We start from the raw sequence: 16,818 nt of genomic DNA, 5'->3' as shown, positions 1-16,818 counted from the left end.
ACCTCATCATTTCACTGAGAAGCCACAGAAGTTCCTGCCTTGTATTTGATTAAGACTATTACCAAAAGGGGTACAAAAGTTAAACACGATGAACAGTGAATATCTTTATTTAATATATAATTAGAATTCATTTAAATCACTCAGAATCACGGGTTATAGGTTAGGTAGTTTGTATAAAAGAGAGCATATATTTGTACAAACATGGTCGAAACCTATGCGCAAGATGGACGCTTTGCCGATGGTAGTGGGGAGAAGCCATACAAATAGTAGCGCGAAATTCAAATTAAAAACATATTTATCCACCAGGAATCCGTGAAATACCTAGGAATATAGACAGTAAACTAAATTGAAAAACGCATATTTTAAAGAAAAAAAAAATCAAATAGATTTGAAACTGAAGGAAATAAACTGGCTGAGTAATGAGAAGATCATCCAAACTGTCTCTAGAAAATAAACTTCTATTATGCAAAGCAATAATAATTCCAATATGGACTTATGGGATAGAGCTATGGGGCTGTGCCAGCAAGAGTAACATTCAAATAATCCAGAGAGTGCAAAACAAAATTCAGAGAATTATCTGTAAGGCTCTGTGGTTTATGACCAACCACATGATTCATAAAGACTTAAAAATTCCTACAGTAGCAAAAGTTATTAAAAACAGAAGTCTAATCTTTCAAAACAAATTGGATGCACACGTCAATCCGGAAATGCAAATAGTACAGACAGCCGAAAAATTAAAACGCTTGAAAAGAAAATGGCCCAGTGATCTACCGTCAGCACATAATTTTTTTGTTTTGCACAGGAAAATTTTCAAACAAGTTACTTTTAATATTATTTATTATTGATTATTGTTTTATTATAATATTAATACTATTATTTTAATTATTATTTATTCATTTATTTATTCTATTTATTTCCTTTAACTCCTTTTATTCTATTTTTTTTTCTTCTTGATTTTGATTTTCAATACCATAACTTTTAACTTATAGATTGCATTGTAATCTGATTGTTAAAATTAGCAGAAATAATAAAAAAAAAAATTTACTTACACTGCTTAGTAGTGTATCTATTCATCATTGAAGATACACTATAAGAGAAAACTACTGCAGCATCTTTCACTCTCATCTTCCTCATCTTTTCAGGATACACATTATGTGCTCGCAAATTATAACACATATGGAAATTTGGCAACTCTGAATCAATTTCATACAATTTAATTGTTCCATAACCTTGTATGATAAAAAACCGGTTCGTAAACATTTCAGCATTTAGTGGCACAATTTCTTGATCTCCAACAAAAAAACCTTGAAGTTTGCAAATTCGATCATCTCTAAGAAACTGTGCTCTTGTCTCATTAGGCAACATGTTCATAGCAGCTGCATTTGTAGCATGTTGATCACACACAGTAGCTACATTATTGATGCCAATTTGCTGCAGGTTTGATATAACATCTTTGATGTAGACCTTGATTCAGGACTTCTAACACTGCTTTCAGCAAAGTAAAATGCCAATGAAGTTTTAAAATGGATACAAATGCCTTTAATGATAAACACCAAAGCATGATCAGCAAACTTTGGCCTTTTTTCAGTTACTTCCTCAAAACCAATTATGCTGTCCTTAGTTGCATCATATGCAATACCTGCTGCAATGCTAATTTAAACCAACATGAGGACACAGTTTCTATTAGAAGGATTCATCTTAAGAACAGAAATGCACAAGGTCTCCATTAAAGATTTATTAATGCCAGCAGCACTGATAGGAATGGTTGCAAAAACCTAAAAAACAGTTATTTTAGAAGGTAGAGCCAAAAAGGATGTACAATATTTATAGTACGTTGGGCTCTGCTTATATAATGCTATTCCAAGGGCCTTTTCATCAAGGTTATACCCTTCTACTGGTTCCTCATTAAAATAAATTTTGCAAGCTTCCTCCAGCTCTGCTTTGGCAATTTCATTATCTTTCATAAGTCTTTTGGCACTTCTCTTCATCATCATGATTATGCCATGGCATTTCTTTACTTGTGGAGAAAGACGCCTGCAATGCCTTAGGCCAACAAACCTCAAGAAATTACTCTTTGGAGTTCGAATATCTAACAAAATGAATGATTAGATTAATGAAAACATAATAAACAATAAATAATAAATAATATATATATATATATTTTGTAAAGCGAGGGCCTACTGTATATATATATATTGTAGAGTTTCGAACGAGAATCCAAAAGTAATAAAAAACAAGAAAAGTTTTTTAATAAACAATTTCTTGAAGAAATATAATAAATATATATAAATTAATAATTAATTAAATAACATTACTAATAGAATTTAAATAAATTAGATAATTTAATAACAAATCAAGTGGTCTTTTTCTTGCCTGCCTTTGGCACTCTCTTTTTATTTCCACTTTCTCTCATATTTCTTGGGCCGATGTCTTTACTTGCTGCCAAAAATGAACAAATTTGGTCCTTAAATATTTTATAATTACCAAACTGTTTATCCTGTATTAAATTCATGATCTCTTGGCCTGCTTGTTTTATAATGGCATAGCAAGCCTCTTCATCATCTTTTGTACTTGTTTGAAAATTCTCTGGTTTTGAAATCCTGAGATTTTTGTAATATATCTTTTTTCTAAGAGTTCACGCCTAAAACCAGTATCACTCGGGTAAACCTTTACACATGCATGGATGTGTTTGCAAATATTTGATGTTATCAAATAATCTATGCATCTGCATGTGTACATATGCAAACAAATCTTACATGCTACACATCTCATGCATATACTATTACATGTTTGATTTTCTTTGGTAACCACGTATGGTGCAACGTTATCTTCTGTTGGCCAAAACATTCCATTGTGTGTTGGGAATGCATTCTAGAATACGATGCGGCAATATTGCTGCACCTCTTACATGGGTTACTCGAACATCTCTCTGCCTTGTCGATAATAATGTTCCATTTATTCTACGAGTCCTCTGAACAAAAGCATTCATTTCGAGGCGTAACACCAATTGAATGACCTTATCCATCCTCCTAGTACATTTTCTTCCCAAAACTCGAGTTTTCATTGGTTATGGAAACTTTCTAAAAACATGTTAGTATTTATTCCTAAACCTTTGCGATAACAATGCAGACCTCGAATTCAGGACTTCTAACACTGCTTTCAGCAAAGTAAAATGCCGCTGAAGTTATATAAAATAACTACAAATGCCTTTAATCATAAACACCAAAGCATGATCAGCAAACTTTGGCCTTTTTTCAGTGACTTCCTCAAAACCTATTATTCTGTCCTTAGTTGCATCATATTCAATACCTGCTGCAATGCTAATTTAAACCAACATGAGGACACAGTTTCTATTAGAAGGATTCATCTTAAGAACAGAAGTGCACAAAGTCTCCATGAAAGATTATTAATGCCAGCACTGACAGAAATTGTTGCCAATGACCTAGAAACAGTACTTTTAGAAGGTAGAGCCAAAAAGGATGTACAATATTACAGTACGTTGGGCTCTGCTTATATAATGCTATTCCAAGGGCTTTTCATCAAGGTTATATTTCTACCGGATCCTCATCTTGCACTTTATTAATGTTGCAGTGAGTGAATTCACATTTTTTAAATACTGGCATGCTTCCTTCAGCTCTGCTCTGGCAATTTCATTATTTTTCATAAGTCTTTTGGCACTTCTCTTCATCATCATGATTATGTCATGGCATTTCTTTACTTCTGGAGAAAGTCTCCTGCAATGCCTTAGGCCAACAAACCTCAAGAAATTACTCTTTGGAGTTCGAATATCTAACAAAATGAATGATTAGATTAATGAAAATATGATAAATAATAAATAATATATATATATATATATATATATATATATATACATATATATATTAAATGTTAAATATGAACAATACAACACACACTTTATTTAATAATTGCAGACATTTCAAGACCAAGGTATGCCTCATCTTCAGTGTAATTTCAAAAACAGTTACTTATATACTACACACTCTTTAATATTTTATTTAAATTACATTTAATTTTTTTTATACAAAAAACACCAACTATTCCTTGCAATGCTTGACTCAGTACTAAAAAACATGTGACACTTACAGAAATATTCAGGAAGGGTATTATAATGTAAACAAAAGGAGTGCAATGGCATACAAAAATCAACAAACATGAAATCAAATTAATTTATTGAAGAGAATAAGAGAAATAAAAAAAATATAAATTATTAATGATGTTTATATAAGGGTCGTGTAAAATATTTGTGTCGGTTCTCAGATTTACGCTATTGTTAGTCCAAACTATTAACATTGATTCTGCCATGCTCCATTTGAATAAGTCTTTTTCATGGAACAAGATTTGGGGATTGTCAAAATCAAACTTATGGTTATTGATATTAACATGATCCACAAGCGTACTTTTAAATTTTTTGTTATCTATTTTTCGCATTGTAATTCATGCTGCCTGAGTCTTTTTTCTAAGTTCTGGCTAGTCTGGCCAATATAAGAACAATTACAATCCAAAACAATTTATTTTATAAACTATATCTTTTTTTTGTTAAAGGGTTCATCTTTAAAGTTGGAATATAAAATTTTAATTGTTCCAATGAAGAAAAAGTAAAATTACTTGCAATTAATTTGTTTCCATATTTGTTGATTTTTGTACGTAATCGCACTCGTTTTGTTAACTTCCCGTAGGGCAAGTTATAGTAATCGCAAAAAAATCGAAAATGAAATTTTTTATATATCTTTACGTTTCAGAGGTTTCTGAACATTTTGGCATACCTTAGAAAAAATGGATGTATGTGTATGTGGTGTGTGTGTGTGTATGTGTGTATGTATGTACGTGTGTGTATGTATGTGCGGATACAAATTTTCGTCGACGATTTCGGGAATACGGATCAACCGATTTAAATAATTCAAGAAACATTCGATTCGTATTGATAAGGAGACGTGCTGATTTTGGCGAAGGCAGGTCTAGCCGTTCCGAGGATACGGGGCGAAAGGTGCCGGAAACGGTAACTCCGCTTTTAAGAGAACGGAGCGTCCGATTTGAATAATTCAAAAAACATTTTACTTGTATTGATAAGATGAAGAATCGATAAAATTTTCATGAAGGTAGGTCTAGCGGTTTCGGAAATATGGAGGAAAAAGTAAAAAAATGAGCCATTTGGCGGTCAAAAATGATCATTAGACATATGCACATCAAATTATCAGATATTTTATAGAGATTTTAACAATAAGTATAAATTTTGTTTACATTCCTATGGGTTTCCGTACCAATGCTGATGCGTTAGACAGCGACGCGGCGCTTACGCGCTTTATATGTTGTCCCTATGCAGTTAAAGCAGTACGATTGCTTTAAAAAAAAGTTCAGATCTTCCACAATATGTCAAAATAAAGAAAATTTTTTTTTCAAAAAAAAAAATTAAAAAAATTATTTTTTTAAAAAAAATTTTTTTTCAAAAAAAAGTAATTTTTGTCCAATTTATAGTTTCTCAAAAATCTTTTTTTCAAGGTAAATTTTTTTCAAAAATGTTTTAAAAAAAATAATAATTTTTGGTACGGGAAGTTCCAGCAATTGCCTTAAGGCACGATGCCTTAATTGCCTTAAGACAGAATTCCACTTACAGCTAGTTTATATTTAATAATACCCTTCCTGTTCTCCATCTCGATACTTAAGATTTGTTTAATAATATGTAACCGTCACATGTTTTCTAGTACTGAGTTAAGCATTGCACGGAATAGTTGGTGTTTTTGTATATCAAAAATTAAATAAAATATTGAAGAATGTGTATATATATATATATACTCATATATATGTGTGTATATATACTACATTAGATAAGAACTATTTACTAGTACTACTAAGTAAATATAAGACCAAGGCATACCTTGGTCTCGAAATGTCTGTAATTATTAAATAAAGTGTGTGTTAAAAATCTGAGTATATATATATATATATATAATATATATATATATATATTATATATATATACCTGATCGTCTTATAGAGATATGCTCGGCAGGAACATCTGATGTAACCGAATCTGGAGTATCTAGCACAACTGGAACACCTGCGTGTGCAGATAGATCCGCTACAATTTTAATTGAACCTATTAATTTTACTGAAATTTCAAGTATAACCTGTATAAAATAACTTTAAAATACCTTTAATGAAAGATCAAACATCCAGCGATCCAGAATGCAATAAGGTTATTTCATTTTGAATTACATTTTCTTTATTAAGTGATATTACTGCAACTGTTTGCACTGTAAAGTGCATTGTAAAAAATGGCTTTGCATGACAATCTTCTGCAATAAGAATAACACATTTTATTTAATTTGTTTAATAACTAGAAAATAAATAGAAAAAACTAAATATTTGGGTATGATTATAAACCAGAAACTAGAATGGAGTGACCAAATTGAGAAAATCAAAAAAAAAATTGCAGCACTTTCTGGGGCCATAAGAAGAATACGACACCTTGGAATTAAGAACAAAGAACTAATATTAAAATCTCATATAATTCCGATTATGACGTACGGCATCACGATTTGGAGTCAAACAATAAATAAAAATATAAAGACACTACAAAGAATAATGAATAAAGCAATAAAATCAACTTACAATTATCCCTACCTCACCCCGACAAAAGAACTTCTACAAAAGAGTAAGAACATATCACTACACAAAACAATAGAAATAGAAAAATGTATACTAATACTCAAAATAAAAAATAACAAAATCAAAACTTGCACCAAAATAGAGACAAACCAGGATATACACGACCATCAAACAAGACAAAACCGAAACTTTCACATGAAACATGCAAAAACTAGTAAAGGACTTGCAAGTCCTCTGAGAAGTGCAAGCAGCCTTTACAATAAACTACCGGACGAACTAAAGACAATGACGGACAATTTCAAAATTAAATTGAAAAATTACATAAGAGATAAATGAAACAAATGAGTTAAAATTCCTATTTTAAATACTATATTACTTCTGCTTTGTAAAAATATTAATTACAATTAAGTATAAGTATGTATGTATGTACGCAAACATTCTGTGTTTATATATGTGTGTATAATAGTAATAAGTAAAAATATATGTCTTAATGTAAGTCTGTTACATAAAATTTAGATTTTATTTTTGTTATAATTGCTGTGATCTCTCATACCAGAATAATTGTCTGACTGAGATACAGTATGTATGAATTATATCAAATAAATAAATAAATAAAAATAAAAAAACTAATCCAAATTGCATTATTCAGAGATACATAACATAAAATTCAAATCCTACATAGATAAATTATATGCCAAGTTATTTCTTACCAAAATTGTCTTCTCTAAGGAAACAATTCGCTTTTGGTTTTGGTTTTCCCCAAAAATAATCATTTTGCCTATATGAATTGTCAACATTTGGACCGCTGACCAAACACTATTCACCACTTTTACTCATCATTACGAATTAAATGTTTTTTGAATCATTCAAATTGGATGCACCTTCTCTAAAAAAACTCGATTTCTATTTTCTACACTTTTTGCTTCGTAACTCCGAAATGGCTGGCCTACCTTTACCAAAAACTAATCAGCACGTCTCTCTATTTGTAAGAATCAATTGCTTTTTAAATTTTTCAAATCGGTTGATCCGTACGCTTGAAATCGTCGATGAAAAATTGCATCCACACATACATGCACATATCAATTTTTTCTAAGGTATGCCAAAATGTTTAGAAACCTCTGAATCGTAATGATATGCAAAATTTTTCAGTTTCGTTTTTGGGCGATCACAATAGCTTAACCTACGGTAAGTTAAAAAACTAGGCTTTTTTGAAGATTCTACTAACAGTTGTGGCTCAATTGCAAATCTTATTAAACCTGGAATGAATGTACATCATTAATAAAATATTTACCCTAAAGCCATTGATAACAATGTTTATTTATTTTTTAAAATGTATAAATTAATTCATATATCTAATAACATTAATTTCTATAAGCAGTCATATGTAATTTTGTTACCAATTTTGAATACTAATTACTTATTGGTATGAGCAACCATGTGCCTTTTCAGGGCTTTTGAACGTTTGAATACTTTATCACAAATTTGCATTTGTAGGGGCATTCTTCGGTATGAATGACCATATGTCTATTCAAGTTACACAAGTAACTGAATGTCTTATCACAAACTTGGCAAATATAAGGATTCTCACCAGTGTGGATGAGCATATGTTGATTCAAGTTACCCATTTGTGTGAATGCCTTTTTACATATTTTGCAAATATGAGGACGTTCACCAGTGTGAATTAGCATATGCAATTTCAAGGTACTCAATCGTGCGAATGTTTTATTACATATTTGGCAAATATGTGACTTTCACCAGTGTGAATGAGCATATGTTTATTCAAGGTACCCATTTCTGTGAATGCCTTATCACATATTTTGCAAATATAGGGGCGTTCACCAGTGTGTATTCGCATATGTTGATTCAAGTTACCCATTGTGTGAATGCCTTTTTACATATTTTGCAAATATGGGGACGTTCACCAGTGTGAATAAGTATATGTTTATTCAAAATTTCAAATGTTTGAATGCCTTTTTACATATTTTGCAAATATGGGGACGTTCACCAGTGTGAATTAGCATATGTCTATTCAAGGTACCCAATTGTGTGAATGTCTTATCACAAATTTGAAAATATTGGGGCGTTTTTCAGTGTGAATCAACATATGTCTATTCAATGAGAAAATTGTGTGAATGTCATATCACAAATTTGGCAAATATAGGTACGTTCACCAGTGTGAATAAGCATATGCCTATTCAAGACAACCAATTGTGTGAATGTCTTTTCACATATTTGCAAATATAGGGCGTTCACCAGTGTGGACGAACATATGTCTATTCAAGGTACCCAATTGTGTGAATGTTTTATCACAAATTTGGCAAATATGCGAACGTTCACCAGTGTGGATGATCATATGTCTATTCAAGGCACTCAATACTGTGAATGTCTTATCACAAATTTGGCAAATATAGGGACGTCCACCTTGTCCCTTTGCAGTATGAGCGCGAATATTTCGTTTCGATTACTAGATTCATTCAAATGTAAAATCTGTTCTTTCGCAGAAGCGCAAATGTGTTGATCTAAATGATATTTTTCAGTAAATGCTTTATTGCACTTTGTACATGTGAAATGTTTTTCACCTGTATGAGATTTTATATGTATTCTAATGCACTTGCATCTGAAAAAGTCTTTGAACAATATGTACACTATGACAATAATTTACCATATGCTGTTCTAAATAATGCAACTTTCTAAATGTTCTATGACACTTGTCACATTTATAAGGAGCAGTTTGAATTATTTCCTGTTTGACATCTTCTTCTATTTTTACAATAGAGTTCATAAATCTCTTTAGACATGTTTTGTCATCCTCTGAGCACGATTCAGGGTCTTCCTCAATTTCCTGTTAATGTCTTCGATTGGATATTCTTGTGGTTCAATTTTAATTATCGGATCATCAGCAGCTTCTGACATTTTCAGATATTTGTGCACTGAGTATGTTCTATAAGCATGAACAAAATAGTTGGTTAGTTTAAATTAACTATTGTTAAATATGATAATTAATTTGATTAGAAATACAAATGAAAACATTAGTTATTGACAGTTGGAGCATGGAGTATGATTTTAGAAAGTGCATTGCATTTATGCTTTCATAACATTTTACAAGAGTGTATGTTTAAATTAATAATCGTTCTCAACTGTCAACACAAATGATTCTGAGAATATAATATATTCGTAATGGATTTGTCTAAGCATGTAATCTTACATTAAGTTAACAGGAGTCTATTTTGGACAATGTCGCCAAGAGAATTTCTTCTTCAAAAGACTTTATATTTGACAGACAGTGATTCTGAATCAACTAAAGCTATTGACTTGTCATATAATTATTGCAGAGCTGAAATGAAAAAAAGTAAAATTTACTTTACGTTTTCTTTGCGTATCTTTATTTAGAATTAAATGTTTTTTTCGGAATGAAATGAATTTAATTAAAAGTTAGTCACGTGGAATAACCTCAAAGTATTATACACTACCTTTATGTTCAGCAATCAATCACAAATACCGCTTTATAATACATATTATTATATATTTATATTTAAATTTATACATACTGAATATACTTAAACATTTAATTAATAATTAAATATACAAAAAATATAAAGTTCGTTCAGTACATTAAAATTTGTTAGTCAGACACAAACAGGGACACAAACAGAAGCAAAATCCTCGATCACAACCGTGATTCGTATTATCGACATGTAGGTGAGAATTCGGCGCTAGTGAGCCGATGTTACTTAATTAAAGGAAGAGTTTCAAAACACCGGATAACAAAGTGCTGAGAAAGTGGCTGAAGTTAGCTGTAACACATTACCAGATTTGTCAAATCTTTTGCACTGTGCTTTCAACTTTTTTATGTTGGAATCGCTGTTACGATTACTTCATTACTATAATTTTTTTTCGGCGTGCTTATTGTGTAACTCGTCGTATCGTTTTATATTTTATTCGCGTTTTCTTTCATTTCGTTTTTTTGCTACGTGTACTAATCATTTTGTGCTTTTTCTGATTGTGCGTTATTTTATTTCTTTACATTTTATATTTGTTGTTTTATTGCGGGATTCAAGAGCTTCTATAGGAATAAGGTTAGTTTCTTTCCAGCAAGAGACGCGAGTTTTTTCATCCCATTACCTTTTAGTTTCATTCAGTTTTTAGCCTTTAATTTTAGCCGTTAATTTACTTTATTCACTTAGATTCTTAACTTTGGTTTTATCACTTAGATTATTAGATTAAGTTTACTTTATCCCTTACATTCTTAACTATACGATTCTTACATTCTTAACTATACTATTATTAGATTCTTAAATTACTTTAATCACTTACATTTACTTTACTTACTTTACTTTAATCACTTTAGGCTAGCACTTAGATTATTCACTTTAGGCTATCACTTAGGTTATTCACTTTACTTTATCATTTTAGGGTAATCACTTTAGTTATAAGCTTCCTTTTATTCATTTTTTACTGATTACCACTTAGGTTAGGTTATTCTTTTTTTCATTCATTGTTTAGGGTATATAGCTTCGCTTATTTACTATTTTAAGGTATAGCTTATTTACTATTTAAGGTTTAGCACTTACGTTTTATTACTCTATTATGTTTACATAATCTACATTTTTATTTTATTTCTTATGGATATTTCGACTACTAAAACCTGTTTGTACTGTTCTACAGTATGTAAAACAAACAGTTCTTTATATCGGCATATTAGGGCCAAGCATGGGAAAGAACCCATGCATTTCGATCAAATATTTCAGTGCATTTATTGCAGTAAGGCTTTGCATTCGACATATGCTTTGAAAAGACATATTGTACACTTTCATCCTACCATTCCTCTTCAACCATCAGCTCCCAATTCTGTTCTAGCCACTGACACTCACTCATCAAATTCTTCCTCACATATTCAAACAGTTCATCCGATCATATCACCCACCACACCTACTTCAATAATTTCCGCATCAACCCTAGAACATCAGTCGCCCTTCATTCCTATGCTGCCTCAATTTCACCTACACCATCAACTTCTACCACCATCATCAACTCCATTGCCACACAATCCACTTCTTGCACCAGTGTTCAACAGCAGATAAACTATATTCAGGTATGTGTACCAAAATGTTATTAAACAACGATGCAGCAAACAGTAATAATATTATGTTTTAATAGGTACTCAAAGGAAATCTAGGATCTTGTGCCCCCTTGACAATTGTCAAAGGTTATTTTCCAGATACAATGGCTTACATCAACATATCGAAGTTGATCACACCATCCTTTAGATCACACATCATTTAGACAAGTAATTATTAATTAGCATATGTATTCATAACAAGCCTCAAAAATAATCGACCGAATCATATAAAATACATTAGGGAACTGGTATTACGTTGAAAAATGATATATAGATTTTTATAAATCAACCACTTTTATCATTTGACTTAATTGTCATTGAACTAATCAGTCCTATCTTTATGTTTCAAAGGTTTCTGAACATTTCGGCATATCTTACAAAAAAAAAAAAGATGTAAATAAAATACATAGGATTATAATTACCTATTTGAAAATGTTTAAAACAATTATTATAATCAAAAATCAATATTTATTGATTACTGATTTTTTTTCCCTCGAATATTTAATCCGGTGCAAAAAGTTCTAGCAATTTGCCTTAAGGTACGATGCCTTGCACCATAGTTTCTTTTCCTAATTGTTATTATATTTAAGAGAATAAAACCAGTTCAAAAAAATAAGAGCTTCGAATAATACACAGCACATCATAATACATACATACATTCACAATATTAGATCAGAATGGCAAAAATAAAAGAGCTTCTATTAATACACCGCACATCATAATACATACATACATTCACAATATTAGATCAAAATGGCAAAAATAAAAGAGCTAATAATATACAGCACATCATAATACATACTTGCATTAACAATAATAGATCAAAATAGCTACACTAAAATGTGTGAAGAACCTCTAATAATAGTACTAGGACATATTACAAAAAATTGATTACTAAATAATCGATCGAGTAGTTGTATTGTGAACCATAAAATACACAATATTTATGATTACAACTATTGGCATATGACATAAATAGAATTGGAGCATATAGGTGGATATTGAAAAATATCATCAGTTCAGTCTTATTTCAACAATATCTGTGATATGATAAGTAACAGAAAAAATAATATAATATACATTAATCATAAACAGAATTAATCCTAATGGATTGCAAATGGGTGTTGGATATTGGAAACTATTGTTCCAAGTATAATTATAATCAACTTACAATATCGTCGTATGTTTTAACTGTTATTTTTTCAAGTTGATATTGCATCTAAATATAAATGAAAATGTTCATATATTCATATTCACAAATTCTTCAAATTCAAATTATAATCATTATTTTTTTACAATGAGAAAATGAACATTCATATATTGGCATTACTATATTCAAAAGCAGTAAATTTAAACATAAAACATATAAAACATGTTATTTTGCTAATATTAAATGTATAACTCTGTGACTAATTATAACTATATTATGATTTATTTGGAGTTGGATTTGACCTGTAATGTTATATAATTTATGTTGCTTTACTTTTTAATCAACTTGAGTGGTGTGTTTGTGTAATAACTCACTATTGTTGAAATGAGCATTTTGTGTATCTAATGATGCAACAAAGTTCTTCTCTCACAATTTATGGTATTTGGTTTCATTTGCTTATATTATCATTTCAATTCTATCTTTCAAATTTCTAATGTGAATAACATTTATTAACAGCTATATTGCGGAGATAAGTTTTTAATTATAATCATACATATTTCTTTTCATATTATGGTAATAGGTTTTGAATTGTCAATATGATTTATTTATTGTTACTTTACGGTAATAGGTTTTAAATCGTAAATATGATATTTCTTTTCATATTATGGTAATAGGTTTTGAATTGTCAATATGATTTATTTATTGTTACTTTGCAGTAATAGGTTTTAAATTGTAAATATGATATTAATGTTACATTACGGTGATACGTATTGAATTGTCGATATATTTTTTATATTATTACAGTATGGTAATAGGTTTTTAATTTTTATTACATTTTATAGTGATAGGTTTTAAATTGTGAATATTTGATTTATTATTATAACATTACTAATAATAAGTTTTGAATCATGAAGAATTGTGTTTGACTCGTGTGGTTGTGTGTTCTACTGGTATGTGGTACAATTTGTTTCTAATTTTCTTTCACGACATGCTTTATACTTTATACTTTACTCATTAATATTAACATTGTGTAAATAGATTTTAACTCGTAAACTACTTGTTGTAAATAACTATATATTTAATTCACATTCAATAAAAATATTACCACAATTATGCTTTATCTTTTTTTTTTTTAAAAATAGCTTTGTTTCAGTAGCAAAATTATGTGATCTAAAAGTTTTCAGTTATTCAATGTTGCATCCTACAGTTAAACTACTGTTAAAAACTGGAACAGTCCTGGATTTGAATAATGCACTTATTCTGATAATAAAGATTTTGTTCTAAAATTCAATCATTTGTAGTCAACAATTTTGAAGTTTTCAACAATTATATTGCACACTAGTATGGAACAGATATAAGAAATGGTAAAAAAAAAATTTAATTATACACGTAGTCTTGATATAATAAATACGAAAGATTGTAAATGTAGCAGTACTTGGCTTACATAATTATACATTTTTGTGATCAAGCAAATTTATGCACACACAAAATAGTTTACGTTTACCAGTGTTCTTCAATTGAAATCTACCATACATAACAAAAATCCAATATTGCAACAAATTTCTGACTGAATGAAAAATTATTACTAAACACCAAAATAAGAAATTGAGGTTAAGTTTCGACAGTTGCGACAAATGTTTTGACATATATGAATGCTCTGCTGTTGGTATGCCTGCTCAGAAGAATTTCTGATTTTTTGAATGTTGGTACCGTGATTTTTTCGTTTCAGCACTTTGTTAATCCGGTGTTTAGAGCCGTGTAATTAAAGGTGCGCCACACCTAACGAACGAACACGAACGAACATGTCGAACAAGAAAATACAAAGAAGAACGAACAGGAACACGAACGAACGGAAAAAATCCAAACGAACTTGAACAAGCGCTTAAAGCAGTGAGCGCTTGAATTTTCGTTGTTCGTAGATGTTCCGTGAAACGTCAGTTTTATTATTGATATGGATGTAAGCTTTAATCAGACGGCATTTTCACTGGTTTTTGTGTGATTTTTGTTTGTGTATTTTGTAAATATACTGTAAATAAATTATTCAATAATTTCACTCAGTTTTTGTATTTAATATTTATATTTGAGTCGTTTTCTTTCCTCAGCATTCATATTCGGAGCAAGCTGAACATTCCAGACTTGAGCTAACTATACTCAATTTTCAAACTCTCATCCTCAGCATATATGTTGAATGTCTATGTATGATAACAAGTTTAATATTTACTTGTAAAGACTGTCATTTCTTCTTTACTGCAGCTTCTGACATCCCAAACGTTTTGCCTACACTTTCCAAGTATCGTTTTTTTTCTAATAATTTATAAAAAGGGTCTTTAGTACCCATATTATAGGAAACTTTTCTATTTCATTTATGAATGATAAAATTACGTCATTTGACCATTCCATAATTTATTCAAAATTTTCAAACTGTACACAAAATTAAAAGTAAATATTATTAAATTATTAAAATTATTAAAAAATTATTATTAAATTATTAAAATTATTAAAACAAAAATGTTCGTTTGCGTTCGTTGAGACGTCCACACTGCACACACGAGTTCAAACATGAACGAACAATTCCCTTTGATGTACCGACAAGTTGCGGAACATTGCTCGCCATGTTGTTTATGTTCGTTCGTGATCGTCGTAGCGTCCACACTATGCTGTTGCCGTTCGTTCTGGTACGTTCTTTTATGTTCGTTCGTGTTCGTTCGTTAGGTGTGGAGCACCTTAAAAGTAGAACAAACACGGAACACGAACGAAGGCAATTAATTCCAAACAAACGCTCAAACTCAAAGCAGTGAGGGCTTAAATCTTTTTTGCTCGAACATGTATGCCGCGCTCCACCTGTTATGCTGCGTCCCACTGCACGAATCCGTGCGGCGAATCCTGTTCGCGACGCACGCATGCGTGGCTCTTGTGCGCGACGCACACTGCGAGCAATTTGATACATTTGAAATTTTTAGGATTCCATAATATTTTTTTTCTTGATACAGTTCAATTATAAGAAGTGTAAAGAAGTATAACATCTTTTCTACGCATATTCATTTTCAAAATTGAGGATTCGATGAAATATCTTAATGCCTTCACTGTACAATTGAACTTATACCGTAGCACAGATCAACGTTACGTACAAGTTCAAAGAAATAACGTATACGAATACAGAGGCAGGCTGACCAACAATTATCAGTTTTGAATAAAAATTATTACTTCTGTTCTAAATATAAATACTTGTCAGAAAAGACTTTGAGCAAAAATTCAGTCTGCATATTAATAAGATTTTAAATGATATTTAGCGTAATTGCAAATAATACAATATTACCATTTTTTTTGAAAACATTTAATTTATTTGAATAATAATATATGATACGTCATATAAGTAGTAAGAGTATATATATATATATATATTATATATATATATATATATATATATATATACATGATAAATCATGATGATATAAAATTAAACTCTGAAATATGATAAATAAAGTCTACCAAAATATATTTTAGTTGGATATACATATATTTCAACATATCTATAACTTAATTACCGATGTATTCCTATACTAATAGTTAGATAAAATTATAATTAGTACATCAATTTTAATGACTGCTTACTTATTTACATTTTGATCCGCGCTTTGACGCTAATCTATTAGTGTCGGTCGGGTATTCTCGGCAGCCCGATGCGTCGGGTTGCTCGCGGCGGGAGCGAGCGCCGCGAACGCAAGCTATTGAAATTTTCGTGTCGCTTCGACCATGTTCGGCAGGGTACGTAATTCTAAAAATAACCCCCTCCCATTTTCAAACAAAAAAAGAAGAAAAAAGTGCGCTATGGACATGCGCAGTGGACAAATTTAAAGGAATTCGTGCGTTCGCACAGTATCACTCCGCTGCGCAAATTTGTTCGTGACGCACCATTCGCCGC

General features: G+C 30.5%; 1 long non-coding RNA gene across 1 annotated transcript; it reads right to left on the bottom strand.

The window, feature by feature from the left end:
• Positions 1-9,479: 9,479 nt before the first annotated feature.
• On the bottom strand, positions 9,480-10,226 carry LOC113374933. The gene is made up of 3 exons (XR_003367008.1): positions 10,098-10,226; positions 9,833-9,961; positions 9,480-9,568 (listed from the first exon to the last, which is right to left on the bottom strand). It is a non-coding gene; the product is annotated as an uncharacterized LOC113374933 (long non-coding RNA).
• Positions 10,227-16,818: the final 6,592 nt, after the last annotated feature.

Source organism: Ctenocephalides felis, unplaced genomic scaffold (genome assembly GCF_003426905.1).
Source record: "Ctenocephalides felis isolate EL2017-DRISC unplaced genomic scaffold, ASM342690v1 CF-g0.4_SCAFFOLD_00845, whole genome shotgun sequence".
NCBI classification, from domain to species: Eukaryota; Metazoa; Arthropoda; class Insecta; order Siphonaptera; family Pulicidae; genus Ctenocephalides; species Ctenocephalides felis.
The sequence above is the reverse complement of the archived record's forward strand: the minus strand, read 5'-3'. Positions and strand labels throughout refer to the sequence as shown.